Genomic DNA, 12,962 nt, shown 5'->3' with positions numbered 1-12,962 from the left:
TTGTTACTGGTTATTGGCCTATTCAGGTTGTCAGTTTCTTCCTGTTTCAGGCTTGGCAGCTTATAGGCTTCCAGGAAGGCCTCCATTTCATCCAGATTGCTCAGTTTATTGGCATATAGTTGTTGATAATAATTTCTAATAATTGTTTCTATTTCCTTGGTGTTAGTCATGATCTCTCCCCTTTCATTCATAATTTTATTAATTTGGGTCCTTTCTCTTTTCTTTTGGATAAGTCTGGCCAGTGGTTTATTGGTCTTATTAATTCTTTCAAAGGGCCAACTTCTAGTTGCGTTGATCTGATCTACTGTTTTCTGATTTCTAATTCATTGATCTCTCCTCTAATCTTAATTATTTCTCTTCTAATGCATGGCTTAGGCATCGTTTGTTGCTTTTTCTCTAGTTCTTTAAGGTGTAGAGTTAGTTGGTGAATTCAGGATTTTTCTACTTTTTTGAGTGAGGCTTGGATGGCTATGTATTTCCCCTTTAGGACCGCCTTTGCAGTATCCCATAGGTTTTGGACTGATGTGTTTTCATTCTCATTGGTTTCCAAGAATTGTTTAAGCTCTTTTTTGATTTCCAGGTTGACCCAAACATTCTTGAGCAGAGTGGTCTTTAGCTTCCAAGTGTTTGAATTTCTGCCAAATTTTTTCTTGTGATGGAGTTCCAATTTTAGAGCATTGTGGTCTGAGAATATGCAGGGAATAATCCAATCTTTTGGTATCAGTTGAGACCTGATTTGTGACCCAATATGTGGTCTATTCTGAAGAAAGTTCCATGTGTGCTCAAGAAGAATGAGTATTCTGTTGTTTTAGGGTTGAATGTTCTGTAAATATCTATGAGGTCCATCTGGTCCAATGTGTCATTCAAAGCTCTTGTTTCTTTGATTTTCTGCTTAGATGATCTGTCTATTGCTGAGAGTGGAGTATTGAGGTCTCCTGCAATTAACATATTGTTATTTATATGACTCTTAATTTGGTTAACAGTTGGGTTATGTAGATGGCTGCTCCCAGGTTGGGGGCATAGATATTTACAATTGTTAGATCTTCTTGTTGGATAGACCCTTTAAGAATGATATAGTGTCCTTCTGTGTCTCTTATTACAGACTTTAGTTTAAAATCTAATTTGTCTGATATAAGAATTGCTACCCCGGCTTTCTTTTGAGGTCCACTGGCATGGAAGATGGATCTCGATCCCTTCAGTTTCAGTCTGGATGTATCTTTAGGTTCAAAATGAGTCCTTGTAGACAGCATATGGATGGGTCCTGTCCTTTTATCCAATCTGCAACCCTGTGCCGTTTTATGGGAGCGTTTAGGCCATTCACATTGAGAGTGATTATTGAAAGATATGAATTAATTGTCATCATGTTGCCTGTGAAGACATTGTTTTTATAGATTGTCCCTGTAAATTTCTGTTGTATATGACTCTTGGGGTCTTTCTCCTTTTATAGAATCCCCCTTAATATTTCTTGCAGGACTGGCACAGTGGTCACATTTTCTTTCAGTTTGTATCGGTCCTGTAAGCTCTGCATCTCTCCATCCATTCTAAATGACAGCCTTGCCGGATAAAGTATTCTTGGCTGCATGTTCTTCTCGTTTAGTACCCTGAATATGTTTTGCCAGGCCTTTCTGGCTTGCCAGGTCTCTGTGGATAGGTCTGACGTTATTCTGATGTTCCTCCCTCTGAACGTAAGGAATCTCTTCCCCCTAACTGCCCTTAAGATGTTTTCCTTGGTTCTAAGATTTGCTAGTTTTACTATTATATGCTGGGATGTTCGCCTGTTTTCCTTGATCTTGGGAGGGGTCCTCTCTGCCTCTAGGACATGAATGTTTGTTTTATTCCCCAGATTAGGGAAGTTCTCAGCTACGATTTGCTCAAATATATCTTCTAGTCCTCTCTCTCTCTCCAGCCTCTCAAGGATTCCAATAATTCTGACAATGGAATGCTTCATGGTGTCACTTATTTCTCTGATTCCATTTTCATGGATTCTGAGCCTCCTCTTTTCCCTTTTTATCTATTAAATTGTCTTCCAGGTCACTAATTTGTTCTCCTGCCTCACTTACCTTAGCTGTTAGATTATCTGGATTAGATTGGATTTCATTGATAGCATTTTAAGTTCTGCCAATTCACCTTTCATTTCTGCCCTTAGAGACTCCATGTTGCCATTAATTGATTTCTCCATTCTAGCCATTGTCTTCACAATTGCTAGCCTGAATTCCATCTCCGACATCTTGGTTATATCTGCATCCATTTGTACATCTGCAGCATAAGTCATAATCTCTGAGTCTTTTCTATTTTTGGGGTTCCTCTTCCTAGTCATTCAGTTGATGGGTGGTTGATGGAATGTATAGAGTCCAAATTATTGACCAGAACCTGAGCAAGATGCACCTGTTTTCTTGGGACCTTAGGGTTGCTGGTCTCTTGTTTTCCCAGCCTGTCTTCTGTGGGAGGGGCCTGCTATGCTGTTACTCAGGCAACCTTGTTTGTGCAGGGTTGCCCTGCCCCCTGTGGTGGGGGATGGGCTCAGTGGTAACCATTTTTGGGGGGCTTTTGTTCTCTGGTGGCTTTCCCCGGCCACTTTCCACATCTCTTCCACGAGTCAGAGCAGAAGAGATCATTTCCAACCCTCTGCCTCAGAGCAGAGAGATCACAGTCTGTTCTTCAGTGAGCTGTCCAGGCCACACTATCTCCATTTCTGTCTTTGCTGCTATAAACTGCAGCTTCCTGGGTTGTGTACCTCTGCGCAGCAACCCCCCAGTCCTACCTCCAGTTTGGGGCTCATCTCTGCCCTTTGTGCTTCTAAAACCGCCGGCCACTTCCAGTTTGCATGCGTGGCCCCACTGCTCTGGTTTCCATCTAAAGTCCTTTCCCCATTGCTACCGGTCTATTAGTCTGTGCCCTGTCCCCAGCGCGGGAGGATATCGCTCATCGACTGTGCAGGATCCCCACCACCAGGCTCCCTTCCGCTGCAGTTTATCCTGATATTTGCCCACGGAATCATGGCTCCCCACTTTGTACCTCGAAACCAACCACCTGCGATATTCTGTTTGTAGAGATCCAGATCTTCTTACATCTCAGGCTGATTTCGTGCATGCTCAGAGTGGTCTGCTAGATATCCAGCTCAATTCTGTGGACCAGTTGGAATAGGGTCCCCTACTCCTCTACCATCTTTTCCAAAATCCCCCATGTATGTAGATTTGTAAAGAATAACTGGATTATTTTCTCAGCAATACTTTCTGAATAATCTTAAATATGCAACAAATGTTGGCAAAATAAATAGCACTTGTTTGATATTTCTTTAATGGCCATATAGTAATATCTACAAAAGATTGGTATCACAAGTATAAAAACTTCTAGCTTCAAACTGTTTCATGTGTAGCAAATATAGACCTACACAAAATAGATTAAAAACCATCACTAAATATATGTAAAGGAGTAGCCATCTAATTATTACATGCAGAATTTATTTTTTTCTTCTTCTTTTCCTTTATTTTAAAGGGTGTATGTATGGTAGCCACATATCTTGAATTTTTATTTTTTTGGTACTGTTCCCATTTCTCATAAAATCTGTTAGAAGTCATTCATGAAATATATATTGAATTATATCAGTATAGATAATTTCAAATATATAAATCTAATTCAAGAACAAGTTTTTGGTTAAACAACATATTTCGGCTTTATAAATATGGCCATGGTAATTCATGTCAATCTTCATAATTTCCAAAGATAGCTCAGTATTAAGCAATCTACCACACTAATAAAGGAGAAAAATTGATCATCTGATAGATGATGAAAAAGCATTATATAAGATTCAATATTCATTAATGATAAACATACTGTTAAGAAACCAGGCAAAAGAACATCTTCAATTTGATGAGAGATTATTTTTAAAAAAATTAACATATTGGTGACATTTTAAAATGCATTCCTAGTAAAGTTGTGAAAAACAAGGACTTCCTCAATCTTTGCTTCTTTTCACCAGTTTACTGAAGATCCTAGCCAGAGAAATAAATAAGAGGAGAAAAGGATAAGAGGGTTTCAGAGGGGGGGTGCCTGGGTGGCTCAGTTGGTTGAGCGACTGCCTTCGGCTCAGGTCATGATCCTGGAGTCCCTGGATCGAGTCCCGCATCGGGCTCCCTGCTAGGCAGGGAGTCTGCTTCATCCTCTGACCCTATCCCCTCTCATGTGTTCTCTCTCTCTCATTCTCTCTCTCTCAAATAAATAAATAAAATCTTAAAAAAAAAAAAAGGGTTTCAGAGGGGAGGGGGTGGGGGAATGGGGTAGCCTGGTGATGGGTATTAAGGAAGGCACATGTTGTAATGAGCACTGGGTGTTATATGCAAATAAAGAATCATAGAACACTATATCAAGAACTAATGATGTACTGTATGGTGACTAACAACAAAAAAAAAGCCATATTTGCAAATATTATCAGTGTCTACATAGAAAATCCCAAAGAAGCCAAAGACAAACCAATAAAACTAATAAGCATCATTAGTAAGTTTTCATGAAACACAAATGGTTAAAAAACATGAAAATCTACTCTACCTTATTAGCCATCAGGGTAGGCATTGGATACCAGTCAAATTGATGAAAATCTGAAGATATCATGAATTGATGAAGATACAGGAAAATAGGAATTTCCGTATGTTGGTGGTGGGATTGTAAATTGGCACAATCATTTTGGAAAACAAATTTGCATTTTCCAGTTAATTCAAAGTGTGCCCACCCTGTGTGCTCCAGAGGAACTCTTACATGTTCACAAGCAGACTTACACAAGAATATTTATAGAAGCATTACTCATGATAGTAAACAATTTGAGACAACCTAAATATAAAGCAATGGGAGAATAGACAAGTTGTGTGGAATAACATATAGCAGTGAAATGAATGAAAAACATCTACTGGTATTAATACAAGCAAAAAAAAACACCAGTTATAGAAAAATGTTCACTATGTTACCATTGATACAAAATTTTTTAAAAAGTAGGGAAAGAGGCAAGATGACAGAATTGTAGGGGACCTCGTTTCATGTGATCCCTTGAATTTAGCTGGGTATCTATCAAACCATTCTGAACACCCAAGAATTCAGCCTGAGATCTAAGAGAATATATCTGGAACTCTACAAGCAGAAAAGCAACTGCTTTTTGCAAGGTAGGAGGTGTGGAGTCATGAATCTCTGTGGAGATATCGGAAGATAAATGGAAGGGGGAAGGGGCCTTCATAAGCTGGCTACTGGAAGGTGATATAACACCAGAGTCCAAAATCAGAACCCTTAGAAATCTGCTCCAGTGAGACACAACCCTTTCTGAAAGGGGCTCAGGGGATAAAAAAGGCAGAATTCTAGGTGGGTCATTGTGGTCTTGGGATCCCAGGAGACACAGAATGAATGGGAGTGCCTGAACTGGTAGAGTGCCCAAGCAGTGGAGCGGGGAAACTGGTTATGGTCAGCAATCCCAGGAGGGACTCTCAGTTTGGGTCCCCATTAACCATGAGTTGGGCCAGTCAGGTGACCGATCTTTGCCTGAGCACCCTGAAAATGACTAGAACATGCAGGTCATTTACCATCACCTGGGAGGAGTGAAACAGCTGCACCCATGACTGGGCAACAGCTCTCAGGGCAGTGGTTGCCCTGGAAAGCACAGTAGGGTGGCACCCAGCCATGGCCTGGGAACAGTGGAGCAGAGTGCGCCTACTGTTATCCTTCCAGGGGGAGTCCCAGGGACGTGCAAGCGCCACTGCTTTTGTGTGCCCTGGGACTGCAAGCAGTTGCAGACTTGTGCATTCACCATGCTCCTCTGATGGAGCCAGGATGCCAGATACTCCTAAGATTTCACCACTATCATGAGGATGGGTTGATGAGTGATTACAAAATCTTACTAAAAAATGCATCCGAATATTATTTGTAATATACCATATATATTATATTAAGAATGTTAGATATTGACAAATGTTGATAAAGAAATGGATGAAGAACACAGTGTCTGAACAAGGTGGATTCACTAAATGCCAGCACCTCAACTGAATTGGTAAGTTAAGAATATCTTTTATAAAATGGTGCTCAAACAGGTCCATTTTGCTTGGGATATTCCATAATATTTACACAAATAGTTTTACTTTATACATGTTTTCTTACAACTGCGTGCATACAAGCACTGTAAGTAAATTAATAAAGCATCCTTCCAAGATCTCAAACTTAGCTTCACTATATTCAGAATATTTTTGTGGACAAATAAGCTATGCTGTTCTTGAATGAATTAGCTAAACCATGTTAATTGTACCCCTTAGAGTCTAAGTTGAGATAATTTTATCTCAAAAAAATAAAATAAATATTACCTGCTTCTGAAATTGACTTCCAGTTGTTCTCTCTTTTTAATAAATTTAGAATTAGACATGCTTTCAATGAAATTCATCTAGCTCACCTACTGGACCAGTGTGTAGTCTATTAGTCCAGTTGGCTTGAGCTTGGTGCCAGGGACACAAAATTTGTACTTGTTTTCTCTCCAAGAGCAATAGGGCTTTGCTTGGTTTTGTGGTGCAGGCCCCTAGAAAATCATGCACGATGTCCATAGGCATACCCTCTGGTTGCTGGGCCAGCATCATTATTTTTCAACATGAAGGGCAACCTGCAACATAGAGAAAAATGAATGAGTACAAAAGTAGTATCTCCACTGCATAGTCTGAATATATGAAAGCCTCTCTGTGCATCTGCACCACCATGTGGAAAGCTGCTGGCCAAGTCTGCAGGCATAGGCACTGCCTGAAGCTGACAGCTGGGCTGCTTTGCCTTCATTTTTGCTGTTGCAGGCACTTTTTCCACCATGAAGCTGGTCTGGAAAAGACCTGAACAATTCTTGTCATGTAAACCTGATACTGGAAAATTGGGAACTGTCAGACAAAGTCTTTCTTGTGATATTACCATTTCCAAGAGCCATTAAAATATCCCTGTTGCCTTTCTGTATATGTAGACTCTGCTTGAGTTCAGCAAGGAGCAAAATATAAGGGGCAAATGATACTAAAACCTAAGTGCACTTGGGAAGCTTTGATTTTTCTGTCTACTGGCTTCTAATGTTGCTGTTGAGATGTATTGGACTTCTCTCTTTCTTGGTATCTCATAATAAAAATCATGGTAATTATACCTAAGACTATTGGGAAAAGATTAATAGAGTCCTTTAGAACTGGAGGTATCTCATTGGTCACACAGACCAAATGGCTTTTAGTGGCCCTCCATGAAGCTGGCTGTTCTGAATAGCAGGAGTGATGAGTCCAGGCCCCTCCTGCTCAGGGCCTTGTCACTGTCTTGTCCCTGGGGACTTGCAGAACTCCACCTAAATTTTGAAAACCTCTGGCCTCATCAAATTCTCACATTATGGCAAGTGCAGGTAAAATGAGGGAATTACCAAAAAGTAGGCAATTGCTAACTTATCATAATTAGGACAGGAATCTAGGTCTCCTGCTCCAGCCAAAGTGTGTTTCCTACTGCACCACAATTCATCCTATAAAATGAGGAAAGGTTTAATTTGTTGTTCCTGTCATGGATGAAAATGATACTCAGTGCCCCATGTTCCTCATGAGGTTATGGGATGGCAGCGATGAAGCAGTGTAGTATGCTGTATTTCCTATCAAAGATTTAACATGCTGAGCAGCACATCAGAGATGAACCCAGAATTGGGCCTTCCCTGGAGTAGGTGGGTCAGGGGATTCCTGGTAATATGGCATTCTCCTTACTTATTGTTCTCAAGGTTTTCTCTTTTGGCTTGAATGAGAAGGAGGAATTTTTTATTTATAAGAATCTGAGAGAAAGAGGAAACTGAAGTGAGCCAAGGAAATGGAATGACACAGGCCTCCTGGCCAGCCCTGATAGTAGGTTCTCATGGAGAGAAGGTTTAGAGAGGGAAATGCAGAGGGAACTGTTTGCACAACTGACCTTGTGAGATTCTGAGCATAAGAAGTGAGAGGCAGGAGCGCCTGGGTGGCTCAGTTGGTTAAGTGTCTGCCTTCGGTTCAGGTCATGATCCCAGAGTCTTGGGATCAAGCCCCACGTCAGGCTCCCTGCTCAGTGGGGAGTCTCCTTCTTCCTCTGCCTCTGCTCCTCCTCCTGCTCATGCTCTCTCTCTCTCTCACGCTCTCTTAAATAAATAAATAAATAATCTCTTTAAAAAAAGGAAGTGAGAGGCAGAGCCCAGGAGAGGGTATCTGCTCACTCTGCAGAGACAGAAGCTTCGTCAGCAGTCCCAAACACAGGCAGCTTTGGAAGCTTTTCCATGGATCTAGCAGTTTTCCAAGCTTGGTTCCAGCCCTGGTTATCTGCATACTCCCCTCGATGTGCCACTTCACTCTTACGGCTTTTTTTTTTTTACCACCACTCTTCTATCAACTCCCAAATCAATCTTGATTAAGCCTCCCTTGTGCTCCCCACTCAAAATGCCAACTGCCTAGTTGATATCTATGCTATTTCCTAGACACCTCACCCTCAACCCACTTCTCCTCTTCTGTTCCCCATCTCTAAATGCCCTCCCTACAGCCCAGTCAGACTCAAGCCACTTCAAGTTACTTTCTATCCTCCTTCCTTCCATATCTAAGCTTTGGACATATCTGTGCATTTTACCTCTAGACTGGATATCTGCATCCCCCACTCTCCATCAGTGACCCAAGCCACTATCCCCTCTTTCCCAAAGAACCAAAACAGTATCTGGGTGATCCCTGCTTTGGGTTGTTTAATTAATGATCCATAGAGTGCCAGAGATGTTTCTAAAATGAATGCTACTCATTCCCTGGATAAAAACTCTATTACCTTTTAGATGAAACACAACTTTGAAATGGTTGGAAGGCTGTTGGTTATCACTCTGTCTTTTACCTACTGTACTTTGCCTCCACCTCTGTCCTCTTTCTTCTGGTGTCCAAACTCTTTTGATCTTGAATCCTTGTAAATAAAATAATTTTCTCTATGTTTTTGCCAGTCATATATTTTGATACATTTACTAACTATGTACACATCTTATTGTGAATCCTATTTTTAAATCAGTAAAGCATAGCTCTTTAGATGTAATAGAAGCCTCAGTAGATGTGCTAGTATTTCTGTCCTCTAGTGGGTTTTCTTGCATGCCCCTGGGGTGGGGCTCTCCTCTGTGGAAACTTCTGCTCTGGCAGTGTGGGGTTGCCTTTAGACCTCTGCACGTGATCTTTCTTCTGCCTGGATCACTCTCTCCTAAACTTTATCTAGTTACTCCTACTCATAGATAAATTTGGATGTTTATGTAGCCAGTGGGCACTAAAAAGCCATTACTGCTAAGAAGAAATGAGCCAACATAAGCTCAGTAATTAAGAGTTATATTAATAATTTTTAAGTAGGTGTTAGATTTTGCTAGTACTGAGTGCCAAAACATACAGTTAAAAATACCTGACTTTGACTTCAGCCCTAATCTCTTGTCATATAAACCTGAGGCTGAGGCTTGGACATTACCAGGTAAAGTCTTTCTTGTGATTTTACTATTTCCAAGAACCATGTCTGCTACTTGCCCTGTCCTTTATCCCTTGCCTGGTGGCTATGGATAGTGTATTTATTCACTGGGTATTTCCTAGGACCTTGCTCCAGCTTAAAGCAGGTGAAAATTCAGCTTCTGTGCTGGTCCCTCAAGACATGTGTGCTGGTGCCCATCAGATAGGGCAAAAGGCACACCCTAATTTTTTTAGAACAAGGTCCTTATCTCCCCCCAGCAACAACAAACCACACCAGGAAGCAGGGCCAGCATTTCCATGTCCACTAGCAAACTGGAAGATGGGGGATGGTAGGCAAGTAATAAAAATGCTACCATGGGGAGGGGGAATTGGATGAAGGTGGTCAAAATGTGTAAAATTCCGCTTATAAGGTAAATAAGTACTGGGATGCAATGTACAACATGATGACTATAGTTAACATTGCTATATAGTATATTTGAAAGTTACTAAAAGAGTAAATCCTAAAAGTTCTCATCACAAGGAAAACATTTTTTTTTATAACTATAGGAGGTGATGGATGTTGACAAAACTTATGTGGTGATCATGTTGCAATATATGTATGTCAAATCATTCTGTTGCTCTTGAACTTATACAGTGCTGCATGTCAAATATATGTCAACAAAGCTGAAAAAAAAATGCCTCCATGCTCTCTTACAATTTAGTTGCCACTTTCTTCATTAACACTTCCATGGTCACTGTGTTTGATTAGATTTTAGAGTTCAGAAAATTTTATTTAATCAATTTTTGCTTCAGTGAAGGAAACATTTTTGGAGCTCACTGCACCATTACTTCTGTGGTATCACTTCTGCATTCTCTTTTAATTGTCCAGTTCTTGTACTTTAATCTCTACAACTTGTGTTTTTTTTTAAATAATTTCTATTTCTTTATTGATAGTCTTTTTGAAGTGACATTCCTATCATAACTTCTCTTCTTTAATCATGGTTTTCTTTAATTTTTTGAACATGTTTTATAATAGCTACTGTGAAGCATTGTTAAATTAGATATCTGATTGCTCTTACAGGCAGTTTCTGTTGCCAGATATTTTCCCCTTGGCATATGGGTCATACTTTCCTGTTCCTTTGCATGTCTTATAATTTTTTTCCTGGGAACTGGACATTTTAGATAATACAATATAGCAAATTTGGGTACTTGTTCCCCTCCCCCTTCTGGGGCTTGTTATTCTTAGTTGCTTGTTTATTTGTTTTGTGACTGGCTGAATTATTTCAGTGAAGTCTACCCCCCCAGCCCACCCTGCAGTATTATACCTCTGATGTTCTCCTCAGGGGATGTAGTGTTGGGTTTGCCTTGGAATGATGATGGTTTGGGGCTCTGTTGGGTGGCTCTTTCCTTGACCGTATCCAGCTGTTAAGCACCACTAATTTCTGTTTCTGTTGTTTTCAACAATGTCCTGATGCATAAATTGCTCCAAAGACTTATCTAACCAAATTTGGGACCCCTTGTAGGGAAAGTTCCCAAGGTCAGTGACTGAGATTTGTTTTGACCCCAGGAGGGCTCCCCACTGCTTCCCCAATCCTCTCAGCAAACTCCCCAGCACATATATTCACCTATATCTTCAATGCATCTATTGTTCTCCCAATTGCTTTTTGCCAAACCTCTATTGTTTTTGAGAGTGCTGGAATTTATCCATCACTGTTGAAAATGAAGTCAGTTACTTTGAAAAGAGATTAGGAGCTATTTGTTTTATAGCCTGCTTCTCACCTCAAGCAAAATCCCTGAGCCAGGGCCTCTGGATGTAGGTGGGAAGAATGGTGCCCTTCTTTCTGAATGACATCCCCTCTTTAGGGTTTAAGTGCTCAGCAAAGTGGGCAGTAGCCTCAGATGCTCTCAGCTTGCCTGTCCTGATGTAGGATGAGACAAAGTGAATAGTCACTCTGCCATGATATGACCACATGTGTGAGCCATCAGAGCATTACAGAGCTCTGGGGCCAGACGGCAACCTGGAGTTGAATTTTGACTCTGCCTTGCACTCTCTTGAGTTGGGTAAGTATATTCATTTTCCATAGCTGCATAATAAATTTCCACAAAATTACCTTAAAGCAATACACATGTGTTATCTCCCAGTTTCCATGGCTCATAAACCTGGACATGACTTGGCTGGATCCTCTGCTCAGGGTCTCACAAGGCTGAAATCAAGGTGTGGGAGGGGCTGCATTCTCATCTGATGCTCAGGGGCTGCTTTCAGACTCATGTGCTGTCAGCAGTATTCAGGGCTCAAAATTTCTGTTTTTTTTCCCAGAGGCTGCCTGTAATTCCTCACTATGTGGGATTCTAGAATATCTACTTACTTGGTTAAGTCAGGAAGCAGAGTCTCTCTAACAAGTTTGTAGTAAGATGGTATTTTATATAATGTAATATAATCATGAGAGTGGTGTCCCATCACATTCGTCACATTCTATGTGTTAGAAGCAAATCACAGTCCTACCCATACTCAAGGGACAGGGGTTATGCAAAGATGTGAAACACCAGGAGGCAGGGATCAGGAGGATTACTTCAGAGTCTGCTGCTGCAAAAGGTACTTAATATCCCAGAACCTCAGCTTATTCACACACACAAAAAATGAGGGTATAATAGTACCTACTTAGTGTTGTTGTGGGGATTAAGACATGCAAAGCTTTTAGCATAATACCTGGCTTATTAGAATTGTTCAGTAATACATAGGTACTATTGTCACTGTTTTTATTACTAGATCTTCCCACAGCCCAGGAAATATCAATTCTGACCACTGTTTATGATTTGTTTATTGATTTGCTCATGTTTCTTGGTGGGTGTCAACCAGATGGTCTGGGGGTGCTCTTTGGCTGCTCTCAGACCCTTTCCACCCTCAGCCCAGTGAATGTGTGGTTGAAGGACTGGGGTGTTTATTGAAATACCTCCACTTCTGTATGTCCATGACTAGATAGGTGTCTTAGTTCTTGCAGGCTGCTATAACAAAATGCCATAGGCTATGTAGCTTATGAACAACAGAAATTTATTCCTTACAGTTCTGGAGGTTAGAAGTCTGAGATCAGGGTGCCAGCATGGTCAGGTTCTGGTGGAATCTCTTCCAGGTTCAAAGCTGGTGACTTCTCCTGCTGTGTTCTCATGTAGTAGAAAGGAGGAAGGATCTCTCTGGGGTCTCTTTGATAGGACACTAATCCCATTCATGAGGGCTCTACACTCATGACCTAATCACTTCCCAAAGGCCCCACCTTCAAATACCACCACCTTTGGGGATTAAGATTTCAACATATGAATCTTGGGGGAAAACAAACATTCAGAACAGTGTAATGGGGAAATGAGGGAGAGGAAAAGGAAACTTCCCTCCCTTTTTACTAGATAGGGCTCAGAAGTACTGCACTCCTGCATGAACCTAGAGTATTATGCTAAGTGAAAACAAGTCAGAGAAAGACAAATACCATATGTTTTCATTTATTTTTGGAATCAAAAAAACAAACAAATGAACAAACA

This window comes from Leptonychotes weddellii, chromosome 13 (genome assembly GCF_054177405.1).
Source record: "Leptonychotes weddellii isolate Sample4059 chromosome 13, ASM5417740v2, whole genome shotgun sequence".
Lineage (NCBI taxonomy): Eukaryota > Metazoa > Chordata > Mammalia > Carnivora > Phocidae > Leptonychotes > Leptonychotes weddellii.
The sequence above is the reverse complement of the archived record's forward strand: the minus strand, read 5'-3'. Positions refer to the sequence as shown.